Here is a 23,561-nt window from a genome sequence, read left to right as displayed (position 1 = left end):
TTGAAGGAGCTAGCACTCCCTCTCCCAGTTTCTATGGCTGGGTAGGAGCCTGACTTCAATTCAGTGGAGGCCAATCAGTAAACAGAGGTGGCTTAATCACAGGGAAGAACATTTTGCAAGCTCAGAAATAAGTCATCATGCTGGACACATTCCACTGATAAACCTTGCTTTCAAAGTCTTTGGGTAACTTTCCACTCACTCACCACAGGGCTGACAAACCCTGTGTTCATTTGTTTCGATGGAGTTGAGTTCAGTCTCTCTCCCCTATTTCAATAGTTTTAAAATAAAGTCTTCCTTGCCTATTAAACTTTGTCCAGTGAAATTTCATTTTGAAAGGGTCTTATGCAAACTATGATGGTAAGGATCTCTAGAGGGTCATTAAAAAAAAAAAAAAAAAGTGCACGAATTTGCTGAGACAGCCATAACAAAATGCCATAATAAAATAACAAAGTCCCACAGTGCTAGAGGCTAAAAGGTCAAGATCACGGTGTCAGTCAGCCAGTTTGATTTATCTAGAGGCCTGTCTCTTTGGCTCGAGATGACTGCCTTCTCCCTGTGTTTTCAAATGGTCGTTCCTCTGGGCACCTGCATCCTTGGTGTTCTCTGAGTCTAAAGGTCCTCTTTTTACAAGGACACTAGTCAGGTTGGATTAGGATGGCCTCATTTTAACTTAATCACCTCTAAAAGGCCCTATCTCCAAATATAGTCTCATTTTGAAGTACTAGGGATTAATGCTTCAACATACAATTTTTTTTTTTGAGGTGGGGGGGACACAATTCAGCCCATGACATTAGTTCTCTATTTTTGCTGCTGTGGTCTCTCCCACTCCCTTCTGAGAGAAAACTGCTTCCTGAAGCTGCCAATCCAACCATTTTTGTGAAAAACCTTCCTCCAGGATAACAGCCACTTATATCTTACTAGTTTCCTACCGTCAACCCCAAAGAAAATAGTAGGTGAATATTCAGTGTTTGCCAAATAAATAAGCTATACAGATATGAAGAAGGCTGGAGGGTTGAAGGCAGGGCTGCTCAGCAGGGAATAGGCATTAGAAGGTGAAGAAAGTCATTGCACAGGTTTAACTCTCGCCCCATTACATGGCCACATCACCTTGGAGTGCCAACCAGTAGATCTCTTTTTTAGAATTTCCTTGATGGTGTCAGAACCAGCATAGTTATATGACAGTTTTAAATGAAGAGTATTAAACAAATATCATTGACGGATAACACAGCTTTGGTTACTCTATTTCGGCACTTCCCTTCTACAGGGCACTAGTATTACTGTTGTTATTAACACACAGAAATCCCCTTCTAAAAGACCCCGCCTAAGGCAACTAAAACAGCTCTTTGAAGTGTTTCAGAAGATCAAAAGTAAAGAGAAGCAAGAAAGAAGTTCCTGTTAGAAGACCATGTAGAAATCCACACTATTAACTCAGATCAGATTCCACTTTATATTAGAAAAACTCAGGAACTGTAAAATCTGAAGAGAACAATTCCATTAATACCAGATATATCCTTGTGGAAGGCATACTGTGTTCTCTGACAGATTCATTTGACTGCTAATTTAGAAGATTGATAAGAAGATGGTGAACCAATGTGCCTCATTAGTAGCCCGGTGCCTGCCAAGAATTCACTGGTGCCCTCTAAAATAAAGGTACAGGCCGAGGCATTTACAAATTGGGACTAAACCTCCTTTCAGAATGAGAAAGTTGTCCTTGGGCAAGGTGGGGTTAAAAGCCAGTTTTTCTGTTGCCAAGCTGTTGGGCAGGTGATTAAGCAAGGAAGGAGTGTACTCGGCTAGTTACGTGGAAGTTTTGCTGCCTCTATAAGTGTCTGAAAAAATATGTGTAAAGACGCACTTATCTTCCTATCTGCACTCATCTTACTGTGCACAATTAAAGTATGTATTTTTGTGGGTTTTTTGTTTTAGGTTTTCTAACTTGACTTGAGAGATTCATTTTTGACCTTATTAAAAATGATTTTACAGCTAGGTTTTCCCCAGAACAATATAACTTTGCCCACACACGCTCCTGATCTGTCTAGGTTTCCTGACCTCAACATTTAATGTACTGACTCTGCATATCCACGCAATTCAAGTCACCAGGCACCAGCTCTTATCTTTTTTTGTGGTTTTTCTGGGGGCTTCATTTCTTCCAAAATACTTCCAGCCTCCCAAAACTTAACCAAGGTCATAGGATTTTATTTCCCTTGTACCTTTTAGCTTTTACTTTATTACTATTATTTTTTAACCCTTACCTAATGATATATTTTTATTGATTTTAGAGAAAGAGAAAGGGAGAGAGAAATAGAGAAATAAACACGTGAGAGAGAAACATCAATCGGTTGCCCCCTGCACATGCCCTCACCGGCGATTGAACCTACAGCCTAGATCTACATCCTGATCAGGAACTGAACCTGCAACATTTCGGTGTAGGGATTGATGCTCCAACCAGCTGAGACTCACCCAGGCACTTTTATATCAGCTTTTATATCATTTTTTTCTTCTCCAGTCATCCACATTTTGGGAGGATTATTTCCTCAGATCTCCACTAATAATAATAATAAAATAACAATAATAATAGTTTGCATTTACCTAGCATTTACTATGTGCCAAGAACTAAGTGCAGTGCATAGATTAATTACTTTACTCTCCACAGCAATCTTATTGCTATTGGTTGTCATCATCAGACTTTATAGTTGAGGACTCCTAGGCAGAGAGCTTAAGTAACTTTCCCCAAAACACACAGCCAGTTAGTCGTAAAACCAGAATTTGGGCCTAGGTAGTCTGGCTCCAAAGTCTGTGACTAGTATGCAGTAATGGAATAAAAGCAGAAATGATGTCTAAAACCCCATGGAAACATCTCTAGCGATCCTCCATGCAGGTTTTTCTTCCCTGGTCTGTCTCTGGACGATGAAGGTCCAGAATAAGGATGCATAGCCCAAGACCTGCGTTCATCTGTTACACAAGTGAGATTTGGGGGCTGAGAGACGCTAAGAAATAAAACGCCTTTAGCTTCCCAGCATAAGAATAAAATATCTTGTTTAGTACTCATTTATGGAAAGACCCTAGATTTGAAATCATAAGCCTGTTCAGTGACCAGTGGTACTAATAAGAAGAAAATTTGGATGGCCAGGCTACCTTTTTTAAGTAGACACCCATCTCCAGAAATTCTTAGCCACATTTTCATTGTGTCATAATAATAGATCAGGTTCTCAAAGTGGACCTACGTTAAGGTCATCTCAGGCACACTCCTTTAAGCTGCCACTGATGGAACTCACTTTAAACGTATAGCCTCGAGAACATTAGTGCTGACAAAATCCTGCTGCATTTCCATAGCCAGTCACTCTACCACCCTCCTAGATGGCTTTTCCATACTTTTTATTTCTCTTTAACCTTCCAGTGCTGCTTTCCATCTTCATCCTCAGCCGATGACCTTGCCTCTGTATTTCATTATGAAAATGTGAGAAATTAGAGAACATCTGTCACTCACTGACATCACTACATCTGCCACACCCAGCGTCTCTACCACGTATCCAGCCTTCCTTTTTGTTTATGATATAGGAACAGTTATGCGCCTTCTAAAACCATTCTTGCCATCTGCACACTAAAATTCATTGCCTCTTGTTACCTTAAAACAACATTCCAGCTAATGCCTCCTGTCTCCCATCATCAATTTTCCTCTACCGGGTAGTTTTTTTTTAGCATGCAACTGTTCTGAAATGTCTACCATCTTAAAAATCAAAACAAAACAAAGCGTCCCTTCCAGCTACTGCTGTTTTACTTTATTACTCTTTCCCCTTTTAAATCAAAACTCTCTTGCAAGATTTCACTATCATTGTCTCTTCTTTGCCTCCTTTACCCATTCTGACTTGAACCCTCTCCAATCAAGCTTCCATCCCCACCACACAAAAATATCTTGAAAAGATCATAGATGCATACACGATCTCCATGTTAGGAAGGCCAATGGCCTCACTGTACTGCACCCAGCAGCAACTTTTGCAAAGTGTCTTCTCGAACCATTTTGTTACCTGGTTTCCTGGAACCTGCTCTCTCGTTTGTCTCCTTGCTGCACTTCCTGGGCGTTCTTCCTTAGTCACCTTTCCGGGTTGCTCCCCAACCTCTAAAGCCTGGCCTTTGTCGTTGGTCACCATTCTATGCCCAATGCATAGAATCACATAGAATGAATGAATATATAGAATATTTGGGGAGGGGTTCCATGAAAATAATTTTATATATTGCTATTCAATGCAACAATACATGATAGGTATCCCTCTAAGTCCATTGGTAAGGCTCAAGTTCATTGTTCTTTTTTAAAAATTTATTTATTGATTTTAGAGAGAGGGGAAGAGGGAGAGAAGGAGAAGAGAGGCCTTGATGTGCTGTTCCACTTACTTATGCATGCATCAGTTGATTCTTGTTTGTGCCTTGACTGGGAATTGAACCCACAAACTCGGGGTAGTGGGACGACACTCTGACCAACCGAGCTACCTCGCCAGGGCCTCAGATTCATTCTTCTTTATGTCCGGATTATATTCTTTGAAGTATGGATGCAATAACCTATTTAAATATTCCCATTTCATGAATAGTTCTTTACATTCATTTTTTTACTGTGATGAATAGTGTGATAATTAATATCTTTCCAGTTTTATTTCTGTTGGGTAGTTTCCCAGAGTAGGGTTGCTGAAACCAAGGCTGCATGTATATTAAATGGTAGCTATTTCACGATTGCTTCTCACAAAGCCTGTGTTAACTGATGTTTTTGCTAAGTGTTCTCTATTGCTGTATTCAAAAGGTGTTTTACTCTTTCAAATTTTTGCCAGTCTGATATATTTATTTTTTTAATTAAATTTATTGGAGGGACATTGGTTAATACGATCACACAGGTTTCAGGTATGTGTTTCTATGGTACAAAATCTGTATATTGCACTGTGTGCTTACAACCCAAAGTCCTATCTTCTGTCACCACATATTAGGGCCCTTTTCACCCCCACTCCTTTCCCTTTGGCTATTTCTGTAATTTGTATTTTCCTGATTATATTTGAGTTTCATGACTTAGTGTTAGGAGCATAGGCTTGGGTGCCAGACTTTGTGGATTCCAATTCTGGTTCCATCATTTATTAGCTGTGTGTCCTTGAATAAGTCTCTTAAACTCTCTGTTCCTCAGGTACCTCATATGTCAAAAGAAGATACTAGTAGCACCTACTTTTTTTTGTAAGAGATTAAATGCATTAAACAATGTAAATCAGAGCGCAAAATAAACTCTCAATAAATATTGCTTATTATTATTACTACTTTTATAGCCACTATTATTATTATGACATATTTTCTTATGTTTCTATTGCAAATCTATGGATTAAATCTTATTTACACTTCCCATTTTTCTATTGGGTTATGAATTCCCATCACATCAAGTTGTAAATGCTGTTAGTCCCAATAGTCTACTTTATGCCATGTTAACAAAATCTCAATGACTCGGCAAAATAAAAGTTACTTTCTCACCTTTCTTGTAGGTTGAGAAGCCCTCCTTCATACTGTAGCTATGGCATGCAGGAAATGTTGCTTCCAGAATCATTGAAAAAGAGAGATTTGGAGGGTTTGGGATAGGTAGGTTTTAATACGGCCCCCAAGGATCCCCACAGCCTGGTTTTCGTGCCCTTATGTAATCCTTTTTCCTTGGGTGTGGGCTGGACTTACTGACTTGCATCTAGCAAAGAGAACACAGCAGAGATGACGGGAGGTCACTGGCAGTAGGCTGCAAGGCCATGGCTTTTGAATTGTGCCTTCTTTCTGCTCACTCTGAGAAGCTAACTGCCCATTTGACCGGGAACTGAGAAAGGCCTTCCTCCAGCCAGCAGACAGCAAGGAACTGGAGCCCCTCCATTCAACAGCCCATGAGAACCTGAGTCCAAGAACCACACGAATGAGCTTAGAAGTGGGGTTTGCCCCAGGAGAGCCTTCAGAGGTGACGTAAACACTGACCAACACTTTGGTTGCACCTGTGAGAGATCTTGAGCCACAGGGCCTAGCAAAGCCTCATGCAGATTCCTGATGCACAAAACCTGTGAGATAATAAACGTTTGTTGGTTTATGCCTCTAGGGTTTAGGATAATTTGTTGTACAGCAACAAATAACTGAAGGGGGGGGCGGGTCATTGGGGAGAAAAAGGGACATCTGTAATACTTTAAACAAAAATAAAAATTATACATATTTAAAAAAAAAAAAAAAAGAAAAAAAGAACAGGGTCGTTTTAAAGCCGGCAAGTGGGTTATATCAAATCTGTCCACATCCCATTGGCCAGAATCCAGTCTCATGGCCCAAATGAACCATGTGGAATATTGAGTCTATACTCTTGCTATGTGCTTAGGAAGAGAAAATACTGTGCACAGGATGCTGTGCTGCAGCTTCTTTCTATACTCTGTTTGCAAATGTTTTCCTATATCCATCATTTGTGTCTTGTCTTTATCTTCTGCTCTATAGCCTTTCATTTTTTCACAGGCAAATATCTACATCTTATATTTTATAGCTTCCGGTTTCCAGAATTAGTTAAGCTCTCCATTAGCACATGATTGAATATGAAGCTTACTCTATTCTCTTGCAAGATTTCTATTGCTTTATTATTTTAGGTAAGTTTTTAATTCATATGTAATTTGTTTCTGTCTTTGGAACATAATTTTATTTTCTTTCACATGGTTAATGATGATAGCATCATTTATTAATAATTCACGTTCCCTCACTGAATTGAACTACAAACTATAAATATGATTATAAATATTAATATAGTCTATATATTTAATATGGATAAGCTGAACCAACTTAAAACCATTGTAGTATCCATCCGTCTTTTGTCCTTCTGTATTGTTTCCTGTTTTGCCTTTTGTACCATATATAGATTTTCATCTTTTTAGGACATCATTTCTTAATTTATTGTAGGGAAATTACATATCTTCCCCATGCCTTACTTTGCTCATCTCTAATTTGCAGAAACAATGCCTTGTACTGTGCTTTATAATACGTTGAAAGGCATAGTGTATAGTAGTCACGGGTGATACAGTGTATTGGTTAAGACCACCAGGGTTCAAATCTCAGTTCTACCACTTTCTAGCATTGTAATTTTTGGCAAATTATTTAATTCCCTTGTACCTCATTTCATCAATTTTAATATGAGAATGGTAATATTTCTGATCCCACTGGGTGGTTGTAAAGATTAAATGAATTAGTGCGTTAAAATATTGTAGAATAATGCTTAGCACAGAGTATGACTTGATAAGTATGATCTGTGTTCTTAATGGTCCTTCTAAATATTTGTCGAAATTTAATTCTCATTATTTACATCTGCTTCACATATAATTATCTTCTTGTATTAAGGAAGAAAAATTAAATAGATTGCTATTTATATTTAGCAAGCAAAGTATTTGTTTCTAACAGGGATTTACAAATATGGAATAGTTTGGGTTATTTATTTTTAGTATTAAAAATGCTCTCTCTCTATTTTTTTCACTATTGCTTAGTGATTCTGAGAATGCCCAGTACAAATGTGTTTCTGTTCCCCAGTGAAATTTTAATGATTCCTTCAAGAAATTGTTAAAAATATTCAATAATTGTAAGTCAGCTAGGGGTATATTTTTCTTTTCTTATTTTTAGAAAAATGAAGAGTTGAATATCTTCTTGCTAATATTTCAGTACTATCAGTCAAGAAAAGCCATTCAGGTCTTGCCTTTAACTGTTTCTCCCTCAAATCTACTTTTCTGTATTGACATTTCTGGATGGAGTGTTAATTAGCCTCAGGTCTCTGAACTGTTTGGCGCAGTACCAAGAACTATGCATCACTATGCAACCCGGGGACACAGCATATAAATACAAGGGAAGGTCAAGTGTATCTGAAGAAAGGGAAACTAGAAAAATGTTTAATTTTTTCTCTCTGCACCATTCTCATTTTTGTTGTCATGGTTCAGTATGTTTTTGCTTATGTGACATTAAGGAAATTTCCTCTTGCTTGTTCCAGAGTCCACCCAGCAGTCATGGCATTCATTCATCCATCTCTACAATCATCTATTTATTCAAAAAGTATTTATGGAATACCTTGTGTATTCTAGCCATTGTTGTAAGAACTGGGGAAACAGCATACGGAAAACAAACAAAAGTGAAACAACGCCTAAAAGCAAAGTGCCCGCCCTTGAGGAACTTATATCCTGGTGGAGAATTCAAACAATAAGCAAGCGAGTAAATAAATCCAAAATATAATGCCCAGGAGTCATAGGTACTTTGCCTATCCAGAGAAGGTCACTCTGAGGAGGTGCCATTTGGACAGGGACTTACAGGAAGCCAAGAAGTCAGTGCCACAGAGGCCTGGAGGAAAAGCGTGCAGAGAGAACACACCAGGATTACAAATGTGCTTGTTATGTCTGACACTTGACAAGAAGGCCAGTGAGGCTGAGCACATGGGCATGGGAAGGGCTCTGGGAGGTGAGGTCGGAATGAGGCTGGTGCCAGATCATGTTGATCAGGCCTCATACATCAGGGTGAGGACTCTGAACTTTATTCTGCATGTGAAAGGAAACCGTTGGAGAGTTGAGGCAGAGATGTGCCCTGTTTTATATTTTAAAAGGATCTTACCTTTACTCTTTCTTTGACTAAAGCCATTATCTTTCCAATCCCTACATTTACCATGCCTCTACCAGAACCTGGGTAAAACTGAAAACGCTCTGCTCACTAACGGGGAACAGTGATGGTGTTAAACATCCCCACCTATGGGTTGAAGTTGGCTGGGTGCTTCTGGAGCCAGTTCTAATTTCCCACAAAAATGACCACCTGAGTCTTGTTGAATTCTCTCCAAGAAAATGAGAATTGGAACTCTGGCCTCAACTTAAGTGATAATTTAGGCCACATTTGTAAGCAAGGCTTTGGTCATTGTTTTGTTTTTGCTTTTTCACTCACTCATTCAACAAGTGTGTACTGAACATAGACTATGTGCCATCGCTGTGCAAAGCACTGGAGATACAACTGTGAATGAAACAGACAGGGCCTCTCTCCTTACAGAACGTTTAGTCTGTTGACTTACTCAGGACTCTGGGGCATGCTGTTCCCAGACCAAAGTGGCTAGAATTGCTCCTCTAGTTTCAGAGTATTGTTTAACACCAACGTATTACACTGGATCAACCTGGCCGTCGGAACCGTTAGGTGGTCATGCACTTGCCAGACTTCTATGTTTATAACAATGCTATCTCTGGATTTATGGTCATTATTAAATGTATACTCTATGGCATATTCCTGTTTGTATTACATCTTCAGGAAAAGGCAATTTCAGTTTCTAAGTAAAGGCACTTTGCCCTTGGCATGTAGGCCATTCACTTACTATGTTTAAATAATTTAAGACTTTAAAAGAACTTATTAAATTAAAATGAAGCATTCAAAGACACAAAGACAATTATGTCTTATGAACTAGAATGCATGTAACAGGATTAAATTTTCACTCTCTTCTAAGAAGAGAGCCAACAGAGAAATAGCTCAAGATTTGGGATGTGGAATCAATCATCTTCTCTCTACTTAAGGAATTATTTTAAGGGTTTACTAAGAGGCTAAAAAGCATCTTTCATACCTTTATATAGGCATCAGTGAGTCTGAAATGCGACCAAATCACATTATTCAGTAAATAAACTTCTCAATAGATAAACAAGCATTTGCTGAGAATCTAAATGTGGAGAACTGAGACGGCTCTATGATTCTTTTTGAGGGCGCCTGTATGTCTCAATTTGGCTCTTGGCCAAGGTAAAGGCAGTGAGATTTTTATGATGTGTTGTTTAAAGTCTGAAACTCCCAGAAAGATGCTAAGCCGGTTTGCTTTACTGATGGACTTCATCTGTGTGATGGTAAGTTTTATGTGTCAACTTAACTGGGACACCAACATGGGACACCAGCACGGGTGGGCATAACCCAGTGTAATCCTTTGAGGCCCAGAATAGGATAGGTAGAGGGAGGAAGAATTCACTCCTTTTTTCCCTTGAAACATCACATCTCTTCTCTTGCCCTCGGACCAGGATGCACACCGTTGGCTCCCTTGGTTCTCAGGACTTTCCTGGATCTCCAGCTTGCAGGCAGCAATTGTGGGACTTCCCAGCCTCCTCCATAATCATGTGTCAATTCTCTCTCTCCCTCTCTCTCTCCACCCCCACCTCCAGATAAAATCAGGTACAATCAGAGTCTCAGAACATTTGAGTTGAGATTTATGTCTAATAATATTTTGATTGCTGACCAAAGTTTTGAGTTAGGCAAAGAAGGACTACAGGTAGGTGTGAGAATTAGGCGCTAATCTCCATTTATAATGTAGAAACATTAGCTGGGTTCAGTCATGTACACAGGAAGCTGTAAGTAGGTTCAGTCACATAACCAGTTCATATAGTCTCAACATCCCATTTCTATCTCAAGGCTGTATCCTTGGAGCAGCTTCTGGGACCCAGGAAGGCAAGTGGGAGGCATATTCCAGGGACCATAGAGAAGATGAGGGGCCTCCAAATGCCTGGTCCAGTGTGTGGGTCAACTGGCAGTCTTTTTGAAGACCTCCTCCAACAGGTTCTCATTTGCAATTTCTTGATGGGTATTTGCAAACTATATGTCTGACGAATTAATTTCCAAAATGTATGAGGAACTCCTACAACTCATTAGTAAAAAATAAAAAATTAAACAGATCTGATTTAAAAATGGGCACAGGTTCTGAACAGACATTTCTTCAAAGAAGACATTAAAATGGCCAAGAGGTATATGAAAAGATGCTCATCATCACTAATCATCAGGGGATGGAAGTAAGTTGACCTGTTTTTAAGCAACTTAGGATGAAGAATCTATTTGAGTTGTAAGGCTCCCATCTTGTGGCTAACTTGGGATGGTGCAGAAAGGTGGAAGCATGGGAAGGGGAAATAAATGGAGTCACTGCGTTTAACTGTTAATCATTAGAAAGGAAAAGAAATTATGTATAACGACAGAAAGCTATTCACAAATGGACAGATGCATATTTTTAGAAAGAGAGAGTGAGCACATAGCCTAACACATGTTTTGTGGAGCTCACCAGAATTGACTTTGGCCTTGAAGAAGCAAGCGAGGGAAAGAGAAAACAAACATGAAGACGCCATTCAGGAAGTGAGCCCGAGGAAGTAGATGGATCGAAATGCTCTTGATGAAAGCCTGATGCTTTGGAGTTCTTATAAGAGATGTTGGAAAACTATGAAGGAGGTTCTGGGACAGCCAGGCTTTTGTTCCTACTCAGCCAAGGGCAGAGCTATGGCTGGGTAGGCGAGGTCTCTGCAGAGGTGTCCACTTGTACCTCCTGCCGCTTATGGTTGACCCACTTTGTCCCAAGTTCAGGAACACTGTTGGGTAATTATTCATTCCTTTATAAGGAGTGTGCGGTTCGCACCCTTTCTGACCTTCCAACCCGTTCCCTAGGTTGCCAACCTTCTCTCCAGGCCGTTTCATATTTTCTTCCATGGAGATGCAGCGCCGAGGCCTTGCAGAGCACAGGTGTGTCCCGAGGGCCCTGCTGCGTCCCCACCAGCCACATGGCTCCTTGCTACTGTCCATTCCGCACGCCGGACAGGAAGGGCAAGAGAAAACAAGTGAAGCGAGTCAGTCAGTGAAGCTATTGAGAGTTGTTCCTGTGTCAGGGTGAGAGGGTAGAAGGGTTATGTCATAAGAAGGATGGACTGGGCCTCTACCGTCAGGGAGCCACAGAGGTGGACTCAAGCAAAAGAATTTAAAAAATTAACAATTAATTAGGACATACAGGGTGCTGGGAGAGTGTGTAACAGAGAGTCCTGGTCTAATGGGAGAGGAAGAAAAGGTTTTGCAGGCACAGAATATTTAACCTGGTGTCTAAAGAGTAAGTGTTCTTCATAGCTAAAGAAAAGGAGCAGTGGGCGGCATTATAAACAAAGACAAAGGCATGTAGTAGACACTTAGGCAAGAATAGCAAATAATAGAAGTCCTCCTCTGGCCCTACCTGTGGGCCAGACGCAAATGGACGCTTTCACGTGTATTATCCGGTCCTCATAACATCACTGTCAAGTGGGTACCTTTATTACATCTCTTTTACAGGTGAGGAAACTGAAGCACAGGTGTAGGTACCTTGCCTAAGATCACAGAGCTCATAAGTGGCCAGCTGGGGACCGACACCCAGGCAGTTCAGCTCCAGAGTCCAGAACAGTGATTTTCAACTTTTCTCATCTCGTGGCACATAAACTCATTACTAAAATCCCATGGCACGCCTGTTGAAAATCTCTGGTCCAGAAGAATAAAGAATGGAAGGTCAGAGTGGCTAGAGCTTGGAGGAGAAAGAAAGAGAGAGAGGGGACGTCGAAGTTGGAGAGGTAGAAAGGAGCCAGATCCTGTTGGGCCTTGTGTTAAGAAATTTGGGTTTCATCCCAATAGTAATTGGACACTATATGCAGCTTCCAAGCCGGGGAGTAGCAAGTTAAAATTTGCCTTTTTCAAATGTCAGTCTGGTTGTGGCGTAGGGAGATCCTGGCTAGTCCTTTGTGTGATTCGATTAATAGGAGGGAACTGCACTTATTAAATGACCTCCCTGTTTGCTGTATCTGTGAAAATAGCATTGCTGTTTGACAGCTGATGCTATAGCGCAGGAGAACAGAGCAATCTGTTCTCACACATTGCTGAAGAGGGAAAGGTTAAGTGGTGTTATTTGTGCAAAAGATATTGAGTATAAGATATGGAGGAAATGAAAAAGAGTTATCCACGTGCCCATAGCCTCAGAGCGAAATAAAATCCTGAAAGTTTAATGCAGTAACACATGGTAGGTTCACCCCACAAAATACAGACGGAGAAGAAAAAATTATTTGGGCTTATAGTTTCCTGATAATTTATGTCTGTGTATGTAATGCAAACCATTTTAGAAATGATTTGCAAGATGGATGTCCCTCCATGAACTTGACCATTTTGAGCCTCATTTTCTCAGTCTCTGAAGATGATTGCATGTTTCAGGTGACATTACTACATATACAGACCTTAAAAAAAAAAATTAGCAACAGTGGCATCCCTGTAATAGCTCTTGAGCTGTGACCTAATTGAAGGTTTGGTTATGGGCAGTGACCCCAACAGAAACATGAGCTTCTTAAGGGGGGGGACCAGGCCGTATCCCTCTTCCTTTCGCTGCATCTAATTTATTGCTTTGCACGTGGCAGTGAAAAGGTGAGTGTGGAGGGAATGAACGGTGAGTTAACACGTGGGGGGGAGAGTTGCCAAATGATCGGAGCTGCGGTTTTATTTCCTTTAGGTGTATGACCGACTTCCATAGACATTCAGCAAATATACCCTGAGCCTTGGCTCTCGGTTCACAACAAATGCAAACACCTGCTACACCTCCCACCTGTTTCTTAGAGACCCAGCCGAGGTGAAAACACAAAGCCCGCTTTGGTGCCCAGGCCTGGGCAGGAATCAAGTTTGCTGGGTGCTGCAAATCAGTAGGTAATTCCTCACTGGCACTTCTGAAAGTGTTTTGAAAATTTGATTTCATTTGTCAGAAATTTTATTAAGGCTAAATTTAGTGAGGAGCCCTCTGTGTGTAACTGGAAGACCGGTGAAAACAGAGGATTGCAGGCCAGGCATTTTCTAAGTGGCCCTAACACCTAAGAAAGTATTTTAAAGAAGACATGTAAAGCAGCCTTAAGTCTCTTTTTAAAATATCAGTGCAGAAAAACATTTCTATTTTATATTTATTATAATAACATAAAGCATCAGCTTATTTTTCAGGAGGTAAAAACACACAAACAGGTGTCTGGGTGATTAAAAGAACTTTTATTATGTTGTTGTTATCAAGGTTTCTTTTTTTTTCCGGCTCACAATTTATAGTTTTTCTTTTTTTATCATAGTAGTACTGATTCTTCAGCTCAAATGTCCTGGTGGCATCTGGCACGAAGGCCCATAAACAAGGTCACACACCACTAATAAAAATTTTTCAAAAAGGTGATTTGCTGCTTAAGCAGAAGGCCTTGGGCTGTGATTCTGTGTGCAATCTACAGAAGCAGCCCAATAGGAGAAAAGTCCAGGAGGGGACCGGGCTGTGTCCAGTGAACAGAGGAAGCGCCAGCTGCCTCCCTCACATGCCACAGGGACACAATTCAGGCCCTTCTTGGGCAGATCATGCAGTGACCTGGAACTGCCCAAACCCTCAGAACAGAAACTCCCCTCTTCCTGGGTCCCACAGAAATGTGAAGCCACGCTTAGCATCTACCATCTGGCTCCATATCAGATATAAAGTGGAAAAGAAATTTGGGGTTTTGATGGGAACAGAGGGCTGCAGGTATAGCCTTTCACAAATGCCCATGTGTTTTTGGTCAGTGCTTTTGTGTGTTTTGATAGTTAATTTTATGTGCCAGATTGCCTGGGCTAAGGGATGCCCAGAAAGCTGGTAAAACATTATCCTGGGTGTGCACGTGAGAGTGTTTCCAGAGGAGATTAGCACTGGAACAGGTAGAATGAGAAAGATCACCCTCACGAATGTGGGTGGGTGATACCCAGTCCATTGAGGGCCTGAATAAACCCAAAAGGTGGGTGCAGGGCGAATTTGCTCCCCACGTAAGCCGGGCCAGCCACTTTCTTCTGCACCAACATCCGTGCTCCTGGTTCTCGGCTTCGGTTTGTACTAGAACCGCCATCAGTTTCCCTGGGCCTGTAGCTGCAGACAGCAGATCATGGGACTGCTTAGCCTCCATAATTATGGGAGCCAACTCCTGTAACATATTTTTTTCTAAATCTTACTGGTTCTATTTCTCTGGAGAACGCTGACTAATACACAGTCGTTTGCAAGCAGAGAATTGAAATGGGGAGAACATGGGCAGGAGCTGCCTGAGAAGGGGGGATGGGAGGAAATATAAACCTATTGATGAGATGTTTATAATGTCTGAGGACTTCCTGCCATTTCTAAAGTTATAATTAGGTACTTACATTAAGTGTGCCGTACACATGATCATGTGTAATGTTTAAATTACACATTAACGCTAAGAAATAGGTGCCACAATTTCCTTTTAATAGATGAATCTGAGGCTCAGTGAAAACAGGTTAGTCACCAGGTTTCAATTCCCTGTTTGAGTGTGGCATTTGTTTTATGCCAGGAACCTGAATTATTCAGGTTCATTCACCCACTTAAATATTTCTTGAATTCCAATTATGTGTATTTGCTTCACATGTGTGTGCGGTTTTGTGGGGGAGTGGCTCTCAGAACAAAATAAAATGTTGAAAGCGGATTTATCTCTTCTATTTAGATAATATTGTTTCCTTTCACCAACATTTCACCGTTCAGGTAAACAAATATGAATGGTGAAAGGTTTTGTCTCTTTCTTTTTCTTTCTGCATTCTGTTCAGCTATGGGTAGTTGTTTGTTTTACATGCCATGTAACATAGAGGGGAGACAAAGGGGGCCATTTTTTTAATACTAACTCTTGGAAACCTGGTATGTGTTTTGTAGAACAACTTAGTTTGGACTAGTCACATCCCAAGTGTTCAAAGGCCGCTTGGACTAGTGGCCCCTGAGTTGAATCGTGTAGCTCTGCAGCCTTGATGGAGCTTCCTCTGTCATCTGTTTTACGCAAGATTCTGCCCTTATTGTCTTTATCTGTTTATAGATTCCCTGCTTCAGGGACCTCATTTATTCCAGAGGCATTAACTATATTGATGATTCCAAATGCTGTGCTCTATCTAGGTTGTTTATGAGCACCATAAACTCAGCAGAAATCAGTCTTGCACTCTACCCAGTGGCTTGCCCTTCACTTTATCATTCTAGTACCACCATACTATCAACCGTCCAGTCACCAAGGCTTAAAAGTGTAGATTCTCCCTCTCACCCACCTTTCATATTCCACCAATCGTTTCCAAGTTTTATGGCCACATTTCTGGATTACAACCCTCCTTGGATTCCTGTTTTAGATCCTTGAGGATGTTGTTTAATTTTACTCAAGTACAATCCCTATCCTGTTATACCTTCTTCAGAAATATTCTCAGGCTCCATATCTCCTACCAAATGAAATGAGAGATTTTTTAGTTTAGAATTCAAAGTGCTTTACAATATTATCTCTACATCTCTATTCTTATCTCCTAGTAGGTTCTTTATATGTGACCTGTGTTCCAAGGGAAGAAAAAAAGAGTTCCCTAAATATTCTTTGCAGGTTTCCTCCCTTTATGTCTCTTTTCCTATTTAATTCTCTACTTGGAATACTTTCCTCTTTTGCCACCTGGCTCAGTCCTACCCATGCTTTAGGGCCCAGCACCAAAGACACTTCTTGTTTTCTGTTTTCTTAGAAAAAGACTAAATGTGTTCTCTTCGCCCTTGGAACATACTATTAACTTTGTTTATCTCTTATACTACTGGCTGGCTTTTGCCTTATATTGCATTTATTGTACATTTTTCATTCCTTTCCACTAGTCAGTGTGCTTCCTTGAGGGTCATTTTATACAGGGGAAGCCATGGAGATAGATAAGATCATTCATTCTGAGGATTTTGGAGAGCAAAGCTGGTATCCACAGATACAATATTGAGAATTAGGTGGGGGATAGAAGTCACAATTCCTAGGTGTGGAAAAAATAACTGTTTTACTTCTGCTAGCCTCTCCAAATCTAGGGAAGCTTGGCAGTCCCCTAGCGTGTCCATTGATTTAATTAAATCAGACTTCTAGTTTTTGTTTTAATAGATGCTAGGACAAGAACTTCTAATATAGCCTTACCTTGCCAGCATGTTTTAATTACTTTTATCATTTCTGTTCATTTTCTCCCATTTCAATGAAATACATAGAGGTCTAAAAGGACATTTACTCAAGTTTTGAAGTAGGGTGTCTAAGTGATATGATATAAAGAAACTTTTCTCTTTGTATGTTCCAGTGTTTTCAGCTTCTTTGTCATTTTTACAATAAGTCTTTATATATTTCTGATCATAAATATCAAGTGAAAAATAAAAAATAAATATATCTCATGAGACTCTTTGGCTCTGCTGCCTTTTATTTTCCTTCCAGAACTTTACTTGAATGCCAAGTTGCAAAGCTCTCAAGATCAAGGTAACAAATAAAAGTGGACTTCAGCCAAAGCACTTAGCAGGCTGTCAGAAAGCACAGTTCTTGCTTCTGATTAAAACCAAACCACACCAAACTTTCTTGAAAACAAGTTTCAAAGTAGCTCAAAACTGATAGCAAAACATTTCATATTGCAACAGGTCTGTAAGAGGCCACACATACAGTGGAGAGATCTGGAAATTTAGGGAGTTAGTATATAGACATTCTTAATTTTTCAAAGCTGGGAATATTGTGTTGGGGTGTGTGTGTGTGTGCACGCACACATCTTGGTTAACTTGGTTACACCATGCCTTTTGAGAAGTGCTCTTCCTTTCCTTTTACATCTGTCTTCAAGGTGTGCATAGTTGACTTCCTAAAACAAGATAGAATTATCTCCTAGAATGGTAGAGCAACACAAACCAAGTAGGATTAGAGTATGTTTCTGGAGTTCTTCTTTCAAGGAAATAAAATATTTTAACTCTGGTAATAACTCTTGTTTCATTCATAACAATGGTAATAACTCTTGTTTCATTCTTATGTATTATTGTATATGTTTTCAAATCAATTTTATAGGGTCTCTCACTTGCTATATAAAGTATATTTTTAAACTGATAAAGTGAGTTTTGCCACATTTCTGGCAGGTATTCCTGGTATTGAAAGGGAGGTATTTTTGTAGGAGCAGACATTGAAACTACTGATAAATTACATCTGATATCAAAGGAAGAATGCAATTCATTTTGGAACCAAAAACCTAATGAAACACTTCTGTAAATCAGTTGTGTTGAATAAACACTCCCTTTTAAAATAAAATTCTAAAAAGACACCATTTGGTCTGTGCACAACATGTGCAATCTTTTAAGATAACAGAATGTCGTTGTGCAATCTAGTTTGTGAGCCTTCGTAGAAGGAAAAATATGTTTAGCTGAAAAGACAAGTATTTTTTAAGCTACTATGTCTAGTGTATAATTTAACTTAAATGGAAAATGTGTAAATGCTTTTAATGATATATTTTAACAATTGTAAAAGTTAAAGAAAATGAAGTTCAGTGTTAAATACTTTAAGAAGTATGGTTCTAGTAGGAGGTCATAAATTCTTATAGTAAGCAAATCATAAAACCCTGTACATCAAATATAGAATGCAATTAAATATATATCTGTATGTATTGTTAATGGACATTTGCTTTTAGCCTGAGAAATGAAATAGACAAATACAGTAGAGGCCTTGAATTCCTACTTTACTTGAATAAATTTTCAGCTGAAAAATGTTATCCAAGCTACAGGGAAATATCAAAAACAAAACAAACAAATGGACAAAATACAGAGGCAGGCCATAAGAAGTTCAATCAGAAGGAATGGGGAAACGGGAAACAGGAGCTCACACATGTCAGAATGTCAACTCTGAGCCGACCCCATGAAGGGTGCTTTGCATACGCCATTATATTCAACCTTTACAACAATCCACTGAAGTATTACCATACTCATTTACCGACAAGATCATACAGCTGGTATGTGATGCTTCAGGGGCTCAAGCTTTGGAATATTTCACCAGCACAGTACCCTCTAGGTCCATCTATGTTGTTGCAGATGGCAAGATTTCATTCTTTTTCATGGCTGCGTCATATTCCACTGTATAAATGCTCTACCTCTGTATCCACTCTTCTGCTGATGGACACTTAGGTTGCTTCCACACCCTGGCTATTAAACAATGCTGCAATGAATATATGGATGTATATGTCTTTTCAATTTAGTGTTTTGGGTTTCTTTGGATAAATACCCAGGAGTGGAATTGCCGGGTCCTTCTTTGTCTCTTATTGTGCAGCCTTTGTTTTAAAATCTATTTTGTCTAAGTATTGCTACCCCAGCTTTTGGTTTCCATTTTCATGAAATATCGTTTTCTATCCCTGTACTTGCAGTCTGTGTGTCTTTCGATCTGAAGTGAGTCTCTTATAGACGGCATATGTAAACATCTTGTTCTGTTAGTGAGCCTCCATGTGTCTTTTGGAACGTTTAACCATTTGCATTTAAAGTAATTGATATGTGAGTCATCTTCCTGACTGGTCTTGGTATTTCTGTCTCAGTGCTGCTGACAGCTAGATGTCTTCAGGAAACACTAAAATTGGGCACCCTGCTCCCAACTTTAGAGCCACAGCTGTTATGCCAGATGGAGCAGAGGAAAATATGTGCTGTTCTTCTACCCTCTGGACTTTACCTTTGTGTGCCCGATGGAGATAATTTCTTTCAGTGATAGAGCAGAAGAATTTGAGAAACTCAGCTGCCAAGTGGTTGGTGCTTCTGTGGACTCTCACTTCTGTTACCTGGCATGGGCCAACACACCCAAGAAACGACAAAGACTGGGACCCGTGGACATTCCCTTGGTGTCAGACGCCAAGTTCACCATTGCTCAGGACTATGGGGTCTCAAAGGCTGATGAAGGCATCTCACTCAGGGGACTCTTATCATTGATGGTAAATGTATCCTTCGCCAGATCGCCATAAACAACCTCTCCCTGTTGGCCGCTCTGTAAATGAGACCCTGAGACGAGGTCAGGCTTTCCAGCTCACTGACAAACATGGGGAAGGGTGCCCAGCTGGTTGGAAGCCTGCCAGTGATACCATCAAACCTGATGTCCAAAAGAGCAAATACTTTTCCTCTAATCAGGACTGAGTACTGGGCCGTTTTAGGGTCATGTGGCACTGGATGGCCTTGAGAACAAAACCTCTTTTTACTGTTGCCATGCTTAAAGCACAAGATCTTAGACTTAACCCAGATGGAGTATGGGACAGGACAGGCTTTTCCTGCAGGGCTGGGAGAGGGGTGGGGAGGAGCCAGTTTTCCTTCTCTGGGGGAAATGGCCTGAACTTATGGAGGCAGAAGATTAAACCAGAAAGCTATTGGGTCCAAGCAAATTGCACACCATACAAAGAGGTCAATAATGTTGTAAAACTTCCCATTTGAGTAGAGCAGCCCTCCTCTCTGTTGGCTGCAAGTCCCCCGGGGGTCTGCCCTGTTCTGGCCTGGACTGTGCACCCACACGCACATGCGCGCATGCACGCTCTTGGGGGTTCTCTTTGGAGTCCTATCCCCCACTTAGTTGGTGCTGACCACCACCACATACACAGACAAGATCGGTGCCTGAGCTAGTGCTTTGCTTTGAGGGCTCTGATCCTAGCTCCGCTATTCCCTAACCCCAACCAAATCATGTTGGCATCAGGTCTGGCTTGCTCTAGGGGTTCAAATCATATCAAGAGTCACCTTAGCTCTGCTTTCCACGTAGGCCTCGTTCTCGGGCCAGCTTGCCGCATGTAAGTAGCCCTGGCAGTCCCTGCAGATAAAGAACTTCCACTCGCATAGTTCTGTTGTAAGTCCTGGCATGGGTTTGCTGGGCTTGGGTAACATATCCATCCTCAAACTGGGTACTGAAGCAAAGGGGATGGAATCTGCAGATTGACCAGGTCTAGGTTATGTACTCACTCTTTGATTCTGGTATGTTGGAAGGTGAGCTTCTCCCAAACCACATGGACTAGGAAAGGCGGGTGGGAACTTTAAAGGGAAAAAGAGGTACTGTTGGCAGATGAGGGCAGGCAGGAAAACTTGGGCTCAGATATCCACTACCCCACCCAGGCAGTGGAGCATCCTGAATCTGAAAGGATAAGTTCACCTCACAATTGATGGAAAAGCCAACTCAAAACCCCGAAGAGCCACACATAACAGGGGTTATGGAGCCTGGAACTGAGAGCCAAATGGAGACAAGGCAGGAGGCAGGCTGAGTAGGAGGAGCTCATGGTTTCCTGCTGGGACTGCTGGCCTGGGGGCTGGGCTGGGCCCAGACACAGGTGCCCAGGCTGTGACTCTAGAATGTTCAACTAATAACATGAGGCAGGAATAAGCTGAGGACTCTGGAGGAATTCTGCAGAGAGTCTGTTAGAAATGTAGCATGTCCAGCCCCCCTCCAGACCTCCAGCCGCACCATCTGAAGTATAGTCAGACCTGTCCATGATCCACATGCACCGCTAGTTTAAAAGACTTCTCCCTTGTCTCTGCCCTCACATTCAGGGCTGGTGGGACTTATGTCAGCCTTCAGTTCCGACTTTCTGGAATGCAGTGTGGCCATGGGTATGAAGGAGCCTTAAAAATATTCATGTTCTTTGATGCAATGTCTCCACTCCTGAGAAAATTAACATCATCAGATGCAGGATAAATAGATCAAAGCTGTGCATGGTCTGCTGCTGTGGGCGAGGGGCAGGCTGCTCTGAGAGGCATGAACGCGGGGCGGGGGGGGGCGGGGAGGCTTGGCTGAGTTTGAGGCGGGTGGTCAGAGAAGCCGCCCTGAGTTCGGGTCAGGGTTGCTGAGAGTGGCTGGTGGTCAGGAGTGCTCTGTGTGAAGCACTCCAGGCGGGATGAGTACCTGCAGGCTGCAGGCTGGAGGGGGTGTATCAGTCAGCTCGGGCTGCCAGAACAAAGTGCCACAGACCGGGAGGCTTAACCAACAGAGGTTTATTTTCTCACACTTCTGGAGGCTGGAAGCCTCAGGTCAAAGTCCCCCAGGGTCAGTGTCTGGTGTGGACAGTTCCTGGCCGCAGCCCGCTGTCTTCTCACTGTGCCTCACAGGGCAGAGAGCGAGCTCTGCCGACTCTTCTTCTGGTGGGGGCACCAGCCCTTTGACCTTGTTTAACCTTGAGCGCCTCACTGGCCCCATCTCCAAGTATAGCCACACCAGGGGTAGGGGCTTTCTCATTCTTGTTTTCACATATAGATGGAAATATAAATGTACATGTTTGCTCTCTTCTTCTCCACTTGTCCTGTTCTCACTATTTTGTGTGTTTTTTCCCCATTTCTTTATTTTAATGTACTTAATTTTATCATTTTATTCTTTTTTCATTTAAACAAATTTAGATAGTGTTTTTAATTAGCAATGTTTGTACATTAGTATTGTTGGCAGAGTTAGCGCAGATTGTTGGCATTGCTATTATAGTTAGTTTCTTGGCACAGTTACTAAGCATAGTCCGCATTGTTAGTGTATTAGCACAGTATTGCTAGCATAGCTAGTAATCATAGTCAGCATTGTCAGTATTGTCGATTAGTATAGTTAGCAAGTCACCATATGGACGACCTTGCAGCCATCTCTGCAGACCAGGAGCTCCATACTGGGCAGTACAAGCTCCTGCACAGCCTTGCAGAGGGCAGCCAAGGGGAGGTCGGGCCGACACATCCTAACAGCACAGAAGTGGTTGTCAAAGTCATAAATTAGCAGGGCTCCTCTGGCCCCCAGAGACTTCCCCTGCAGGACTCCATGCATGAAGGCATTCAATCACCGGAATATAGGCAAGTTGTTTGAGGTGATTGGTGCCAAGAGAAAACCTATTCCTCATTATGGGCATCTTAGTGGAGGGGACATTTTGAATACCTGGAGGACTACTACCCCATAACTGAGAATGAGGCCCGAAGTATTTTCCATCAGCTGGTATCGTCTATACAGTACAGCCACCAGAGGGGCATGGTCCACAGGGCCCTGAGCCAACCAACATGCTCGCTGATGCTCAGAAGAACATGAAAATTGTGGACTTTGGACTCAGCACTCAGTTTTGGGGCAATAAGCTGAACATGTTTGTAGTACCCTCTCTTATGATGCCCCAGAACTATTTCTGGGCCAAAAATATGCCGGCTCTATGGTTGATGTACGGAGCCTAGGAGTGGTCCTGTATGAAATGCTGGCAGGGACCCTACACTCTGTGGAAAAGAACTTCAGGGAGCTGCGGCAGCAGATATTAAGTGGAAAATAAATACCTTGTGCCGCGTTTCCTATCTTTTGAATTGGAAAAGACATTTAAAAAATTGCTGATGCTCATCCAAGGGACAGAGGAAGTTTATGGGGGACCCATGGCTAAACATGGGCCAAGAAGAAATACTCAGACCATATAGTGAGTTGCCCAGTGACAACACAGACTCCCGGTGAGAGAGAGGTGATGAACCTGGGGTTTGAGTGGGATGAGATCCAAGAGACATTAAAACACAAGAGGTTCACCAGCATGATGGCCACGTACCTCATCCTGAGCAGCAAGAAACCAGGAGTGGAGAGCTGCATCGTCATGGTAGGGCCCTTCTGTCCCCCTGACCCCAAGAGGTTCACCTGAACAAGAGGTTCACCCAGAGTTCTCCAAGTGTCTGGGAATATATAAGCAGCCTGAGGACCAGGTGTGAGGACAGAAGACCCAAGAGCCTGCCATTCCCCCAACCATCTCGGAGTCAAGGACCACCACCCCATCCCAGCCCCCAGTGTGGCCCTGGAGATCCACAGACAGCAAAAACATCAGAAAATAGCAGCAGCTGTGGATCCCCAGAGGGAACCAGCCAGGGCCTGCAGGGAGTGGCTAGGAAAGTCTTGGACTTTATGTTGAAAAAGTTCTGCTTTCGGTCATTCACCAAAAAGCATGGCAATGAAAAAAATGTAGCGTCCATGTAAACAGTGTCCGGCCAAGGCAGGGATACAACCAGGGACTCCAGGGAGCCCAGCCACATGGTGCAG

The 23,561-nt window shown here is 41.7% G+C and overlaps 1 pseudogene; it reads left to right on the top strand.

Moving 5' to 3' along the window:
• The first annotated feature begins 19,132 nt into the window (after positions 1-19,132).
• On the top strand, positions 19,133-19,702 carry LOC107546018 (peroxiredoxin-1 pseudogene; annotated as a pseudogene).
• The last annotated feature ends 3,859 nt before the right edge of the window (positions 19,703-23,561 follow it).

This window comes from Miniopterus natalensis, chromosome 16 (assembly GCF_054644295.1).
Source record: "Miniopterus natalensis isolate mMinNat1 chromosome 16, mMinNat1.hap1, whole genome shotgun sequence".
NCBI classification, from domain to species: Eukaryota; Metazoa; Chordata; class Mammalia; order Chiroptera; family Miniopteridae; genus Miniopterus; species Miniopterus natalensis.
The sequence above is the reverse complement of the archived record's forward strand: the minus strand, read 5'-3'. Positions and strand labels throughout refer to the sequence as shown.